The sequence below is a fragment of the Schistocerca americana genome, unplaced genomic scaffold (assembly GCF_021461395.2).
Source record: "Schistocerca americana isolate TAMUIC-IGC-003095 unplaced genomic scaffold, iqSchAmer2.1 HiC_scaffold_383, whole genome shotgun sequence".
NCBI classification, from domain to species: Eukaryota; Metazoa; Arthropoda; class Insecta; order Orthoptera; family Acrididae; genus Schistocerca; species Schistocerca americana.
The window spans coordinates 75,001-82,500 of NW_025726108.1; the positions used below are offsets into that span (position 1 = coordinate 75,001).

The 7,500-nt window shown below is 51.8% G+C and overlaps 1 non-coding gene across 1 annotated transcript in view; it reads right to left on the bottom strand.

Moving 5' to 3' along the window:
• Positions 1-1,395, bottom strand: part of LOC124581960 — a 1,910-nt gene extending 515 nt beyond the window's left edge. The window contains exon 1 of the ribosomal RNA XR_006973597.1: positions 1-1,395. This exon is cut by the window's left edge and continues 515 nt beyond it. This is a non-coding gene — a ribosomal RNA (small subunit ribosomal RNA).
• Positions 1,396-7,500: the final 6,105 nt, after the last annotated feature.

Below are 7,500 nucleotides of genomic sequence, written 5' to 3' on the forward strand. Positions count from 1 at the left end.
TCCACCAACTAAGAACGGCCATGCACCACCACCCACCGAATCAAGAAAGAGCTATCAATCTGTCAATCCTTCCGGTGTCCGGGCCTGGTGAGGTTTCCCGTGTTGAGTCAAATTAAGCCGCAGGCTCCACTCCTGGTGGTGCCCTTCCGTCAATTCCTTTAAGTTTCAGCTTTGCAACCATACTTCCCCCGGAACCCAAAAGCTTTGGTTTCCCGGAGGCTGCCCGCCGAGTCATCGGAGGAACTGCGGCGGATCGCTGGCTGGCATCGTTTATGGTTAGAACTAGGGCGGTATCTGATCGCCTTCGAACCTCTAACTTTCGTTCTTGATTAATGAAAACATACTTGGCAAATGCTTTCGCTTCTGTTCGTCTTGCGACGATCCAAGAATTTCACCTCTAACGTCGCAATACGAATGCCCCCGCCTGTCCCTATTAATCATTACCTCGGGTTCCGAAAACCAACAAAATAGAACCGAGGTCCTATTCCATTATTCCATGCACACAGTATTCAGGCGGGCTTGCCTGCTTTAAGCACTCTAATTTGTTCAAAGTAAACGTGCCGGCCCACCGAGACACTCACTCAAGAGCACCCTGGTAGGATTGCAACGGGGTCCGCCTCGGGACGCACGAGCACGCACGAGGCGCGTCGCACGCCTTCAGCTCGCCCCACCGGCAGGACGTCCCACGATACATGCCAGTTAAACACCGACGGGCGGTGAACCAACAGCGTGGGACACAAATCCAACTACGAGCTTTTTAACCGCAACAACTTTAATATACGCTATTGGAGCTGGAATTACCGCGGCTGCTGGCACCAGACTTGCCCTCCAATAGATACTCGTTAAAGGATTTAAAGTGTACTCATTCCGATTACGGGGCCTCGGATGAGTCCCGTATCGTTATTTTTCGTCACTACCTCCCCGTGCCGGGAGTGGGTAATTTGCGCGCCTGCTGCCTTCCTTGGATGTGGTAGCCGTTTCTCAGGCTCCCTCTCCGGAATCGAACCCTGATTCCCCGTTACCCGTTACAACCATGGTAGGCGCAGAACCTACCATCGACAGTTGATAAGGCAGACATTTGAAAGATGCGTCGCCGGTACGAGGACCGTGCGATCAGCCCAAAGTTATTCAGAGTCACCAAGGCAAACGGACCGGACGAGCCGACCGATTGGTTTTGATCTAATAAAAGCGTCCCTTCCATCTCTGGTCGGGACTCTGTTTGCATGTATTAGCTCTAGAATTACCACAGTTATCCAAGTAACGTGGGTACGATCTAAGGAACCATAACTGATTTAATGAGCCATTCGCGGTTTCACCTTAATGCGGCTTGTACTGAGACATGCATGGCTTAATCTTTGAGACAAGCATATGACTACTGGCAGGATCAACCAGGGAGCTGCGTCAACTAGAGCTGAGCAGCCGGCCGCCCGGGAGTGTGTCCCGGGGGCCCGCGCGAACACGCAAGCGTCCGCTCAATTATTCTGCAAACAGGAGGAGGCTGAGCTCCCCTGCACGATACACCTCGAAACCCTCTCAGGTCCCGGCGGCGCGCAGCGCCGTCCTAAGTACTTGGTCGGGTTCGAGAGAGGCGCAATCGCCCGGAGTTTGGCGAGTAGACGCTTTAGGTGCGACCACCCGTGCTCCCAACTGAGCTTGCCGCTGCCGACAGAGGCCCGGGAGCGTGCTGTCGTGGCATTGCCGGCGGGAGACAACACGCGCCACCTACGGTGGCCGGCAGCTCCAACGCCAGCGCCACAGAAGGACAAAAGCCCCACTTGGGTGCCGAAGCGAACTCTCCCAGCACAGCGCACGCGCCAACACGTCCGCACAGCTGCGATACAAACCACCTGCGAGAACCGCAGAGGCGACCGAGCAGCAGACGGCGTCGCGGCGCCGAGCGCCGGGCGGCGGCGCATCCTCAGCGCACACAGTCCTCAATCGGACCAGCACACTGCAGATGTCCACCGCGCTTCGCACCGGGCCCGCGAGGACCTACTTTGGCCGCACGGCGCCGCGTGCAGGGTGCGCCGGCGCGCAGCTGCGCCGCCTGCCGCCTCCGTCGGCCGGCGCGCCTGCCACTGGCCGCCCCCACCAGCCGGCTGTAGCGCGTGCGCCCACGCACCGCGCGGCCAGCACGCCGGGAGGCCCCCCCTCACCGGCCGGGGACGGTCCCACCCAGCCACCGCCGCGTATCGCTTCACACCCACATGCCATTCACGTTCGTGGGCATGGTGGGTATCGCTGAAACAACCGGTTGGTAGCTCAACCGATCGTCGCCATCACTGATTCACCTCTAGCGAGAACAACCGCACCACAACGGTTTACCAGTTGTTCATTTGCGTAACGTCACCAGCAAACGTAGACGTCCATCGCCATTTGCAAATTCAACGATTGTTGCATGCCTGTGTCAGGTGTCACGACACACTATGTCTGCCCACATACACGCAACAACATGTGCACGCTTCGCGAACACGTGGAAGGTGGCCCCCGTACGTATGCGATGTCCATTGCGCGAACGACTGTCAACCGGCCTCTGTCGCATGTCGCAGATGTGGAACGCAGTGCACCATGCTGTCACGGTGTGTGAGAAGAGACGACTACGTCTGACAACACGCGCCACTACATCAACAGACGGCTCATGCTGATCGCCATCCAGGGCATACCACACTGCAATCCGGCTCTTATAGGGAGACGACACATAGCTGAGTGCACAACAGTTGGACCGCATGGTTCGCCGTTGTTGGCGCAGTCGTTGTACGGTCACATGTACCACGATGTATCATTCAGTACATGAGGACCAATGTGCAGTACAGTGTGTGATTTGGACGTACAACATCAGCGGACAGTTGACACAGGCCGTACCACAGCGTAGGCTAAGTGCTTCGCCATGCGAATGCCAATGAACAACTGCGAAGGGCATTGAGCATGTACGTCCTGCTGCCATCCACATTACAGTGTATCGCTGCAAGGTGTTTAACATGAAGCGATACACTGGGGACCAGGCAGTGCGAGTAGCAAACTATATTGCGGGGGTTGCAGTTAGGCAACACTACACTAATTTAACGCGTCGTATGACAATTACAGAGCGGGTTAAGGCCCAACGTGTGTTGGGTTAAGGCCCAACGTGTGTTGGGTTAAGGCCCAACGTGTGTTGGGTTAAGGCCCAACGTGTGTTGGGTTAAGGCCCAACGTGTGTTGGGTTAAGGCCCAACGTGTGTTGGGTTAAGGCCCAACGTGTGTTGGGTTAAGGCCCAACGTGTGTTGGGTTAAGGCCCAACGTGTGTTGGGTTAAGGCCCAACGTGTGTTGGGTTAAGGCCCAACGTGTGTTGGGTTAAGGCCCAACGTGTGTTGGGTTAAGGCCCAACGTGTGTTGGGTTAAGGCCCAACGTGTGTTGGGTTAAGGCCCAACGTGTGTTGGGTTAAGGCCCAACGTGGGTTGGGTTAAGGCGCAACGTGGGTTGGGTTAAGGCCCAACGTGGGTTGGGTTAAGGCGCAACGTGGGTTGGGTTAAGGCGCAACGTGGGTTGGGTTAAGGCGCAACGTGGGTTAGGTTAAGGCGCAACGTGGGTTAGGTTAAGGCGCAACGTAGGTTAGGTTAAGGCGCAATATAGGTTAGGTTAAGGCGCAATATAGGTTAGGTTAAGGCGCAATATAGGTTAGGTTAAGGCGCAATATAGGTTAGGTTAAGGCGCAATATAGGTTAGGTTAAGGCGCAATATAGGTTAGGTTAAGGCGCAACGTAGGTTAGGTTAAGGCGCAACATAGGTTAGGTTAAGGCGCAACATAGGTTAGGTTAAGGCGCAACATGGGTTAGGTTAAGGCGCAATATAGGTTAGGTTAAGGCACAATATGGGTTAGGTTAAGGCACAATATGGGTTAGGTTAAGGCACAATATGGGTTAGGTTAAGGCACAATATGGGTTAGGTTAAGGCACAATATGGGTTAGGTTAAGGCACAATATGGGTTAGGTTAAGGCACAATATGGGTTAGGTTAAGGCACAATATGGGTTAGGTTAAGGCACAATATGGGTTAGGTTAAGGCACAATATGGGTTAGGTTAAGGCACAATATGGGTTAGGTTAAGGCACAATATGGGTTAGGTTAAGGCACAATATGGGTTAGGTTAAGGCACAATATGGGTTAGGTTAAGGCACAATATGGGTTAGGTTAAGGCACAATATGGGTTAGGTTAAGGCACAATATGGGTTAGGTTAAGGCACAATATGGGTTAGGTTAAGGCACAATATGGGTTAGGTTAAGGCACAATATGGGTTAGGTTAAGGCACAATATGGGTTAGGTTAAGGCACAATATGGGTTAGGTTAAGGCACAATATGGGTTAGGTTAAGGCACAATATGGGTTAGGTTAAGGCACAATATGGGTTAGGTTAAGGCACAATATGGGTTAGGTTAAGGCACAATATGGGTTAGGTTAAGGCACAATATGGGTTAGGTTAAGGCACAATATGGGTTAGGTTAAGGCACAATGTGGGTTAGGTTAAGGCACAACGTGGGTTAGGTTAAGGCACAACGTGGGTTAGGTTAAGGCACAACGTGGGTTAGGTTAAGGCACAACGTGGGTTAGGTTAAGGCACAACGTGGGTTAGGTTAAGGCACAACGTGGGTTAGGTTAAGGCACAACGTGGGTTAGGTTAAGGCACAACGTGGGTTAGGTTAAGGCACAACGTGGGTTAGGTTAAGGCACAATACGGGTTAGGTTAAGGCACAATACGGGTTAGGTTAAGGCACAATACGGGTTAGGTTAAGGCACAATACGGGTTAGGTTAAGGCACAATACGGGTTAGGTTAAGGCACAATACGGGTTAGGTTAAGGCACAATACGGGTTAGGTTAAGGCACAATACGGGTTAGGTTAAGGCACAATACGGGTTAGGTTAAGGCACAATACGGGTTAGGTTAAGGCACAATACGGGTTAGGTTAAGGCACAATACGGGTTAGGTTAAGGCACAATACGGGTTAGGTTAAGGCACAATACGGGTTAGGTTAAGGTACAATACGGGTTAGGTTAAGGCACAATACGGGTTAGGTTAAGGCACAATATGGGTTAGGTTAAGGCACAATATGGGTTAGGTTAAGGCACAATATGGGTTAGGTTAAGGCACAATATGGGTTAGGTTAAGGCACAATATGGGTTAGGTTAAGGCACAATATGGGTTAGGTTAAGGCACAATATGGGTTAGGTTAAGGCACAATATGGGTTAGGTTAAGGCACAATATGGGTTAGGTTAAGGCACAATATGGGTTAGGTTAAGGCACAATATGGGTTAGGTTAAGGCACAATATGGGTTAGGTTAAGGCACAATATGGGTTAGGTTAAGGCACAATATGGGTTAGGTTAAGGCACAATATGGGTTAGGTTAAGGCACAACGTGGGTTAGGTTAAGGCACAACGTGGGTTAGGTTAAGGCACAACGTGGGTTAGGTTAAGGCACAACGTGGGTTAGGTTAAGGCACAACGTGGGTTAGGTTAAGGCACAACGTGGGTTAGGTTAAGGCACAACGTGGGTTAGGTTAAGGCACAACGTGGGTTAGGTTAAGGCACAACGTGGGTTAGGTTAAGGCACAATACGGGTTAGGTTAAGGCACAATACGGGTTAGGTTAAGGCACAATACGGGTTAGGTTAAGGCACAATACGGGTTAGGTTAAGGCACAATACGGGTTAGGTTAAGGCACAATACGGGTTAGGTTAAGGCACAATACGGGTTAGGTTAAGGCACAATACGGGTTAGGTTAAGGCACAATACGGGTTAGGTTAAGGCACAACGTGGGTTAGGTTAAGGCACAACGTGGGTTAGGTTAAGGCACAACGTGGGTTAGGTTAAGGCACAACGTGGGTTAGGTTAAGGCACAACGTGGGTTAGGTTAAGGCACAACGTGGGTTAGGTTAAGGCACAACGTGGGTTAGGTTAAGGCACAATACGGGTTAGGTTAAGGCACAATACGGGTTAGGTTAAGGCACAATACGGGTTAGGTTAAGGCACAATACGGGTTAGGTTAAGGCACAATACGGGTTAGGTTAAGGGACAATACGGGTTAGGTTAAGGCACAATACGGGTTAGGTTAAGGCACAATACGGGTTAGGTTAAGGCACAATACGGGTTAGGTTAAGGTACACATTGTTGTAAGGAAAGGTGTTTTGGGGGGGGGGGGGGCCGGTTTGTTGATTGTGATTATCGTAAGTAAATGACTGCGGCATCATCTGATTTGCCACGTCAGGGTGCACCTTTGGCTCATAACAGGCGGCGCTCTGATTCCATGCTTGTGGCAGACCTGTGTCTTTCATTCCTGCCATTGTTTGTGTGCTGTGACAGGAGGCAGTATTGTGATGTTGGGTGTACCCCTGTGTAGGACATGTGTGGGTGTTGGTGGCTTAGCTGAGCAATGGTGGTTGTCGGAAGGGTGGGATATTCTGTTTTGTGAGTGGACCTCCCGGTCTGGTTATGATAGTGTGGATAGTCTAATGTGGCGGAGAGGATGCACTGGGTGTTGTTCCATGCTGGTGCTTACATATTGTCTCTGTGCCTGTTACAGGCAGAGAGTAGTGCGTGATAAGAGTGTCTGGCTGACGTGTGGTTGTGATTGTGAGCAGAGTCTTTCAGCATGTATACGGACAGTTGTATACATTATCTGTATTTTGATGGCTCTATCTATTACTAATCAGCGCCGTGTATACGTTTCATCCGGTTCCAGTCGAAACTGTTGTATCTCTGTACATTAGTGACACGGCGAGGCCGCCATGTAGTTACTCGTCTCGGCAGCTTCCACCGGTGTATGGCAAATGATTATAAGGAATCAGTCTAGTCGTCAATACCGATAGTGTGACGTCACATGTCTGGGGTGGGGGACGCTGCGCCCTTCCGGTGGGTCATGGCCTAGAAAGACTCTTCCCACGCAGGGGGGCTTGGACTGTCATTGACTCTTCCGAGTAATATACTTGCCGTACGTTTTTGCGACTGCGAGTGCAACGCTCACCGGTACCGACATGGATGGAGCGCCTCCTAGCTGACCGCTGAGCATCTGCATTCGTACAGAGAGCAACGCGATCGCGTCTGTAGCTCGTAAGTGGTACAGCTCGCAGCTCATGTATAGGGACAGCGGGAATGTCGCATATTGGACATAACTCTTCATGAAACGCACGTTATAGGGGTGGATTGCACATTGCGAGTGCGAGCAAAGTCCGCCGTTCATCCGCTGGAGTTGCGAGTCGAGCGGTTGGGGTGGGGCACGAACGGGTGCAGGTGGAGTGATTGCCGGTCCACGACTTCGTGCGGCAGAGGCGCTGGCGTTGGGGTGCTGTTGTCGACAGAGGATGCAGGCTTTGTGGGTGGGGTCGAAAGAAGGGCACTGTGGGCCCATGGCTGTCTTAGTCGGCTTGGCGTCTCATAGATGCCGGTATCGTCGTTGCAGGAGGTCATGTTGCGGGAGACCTACAGATGGCGGTGTGTTTTGCGGTGCGCTCGACATGGCGGACGTAGTGT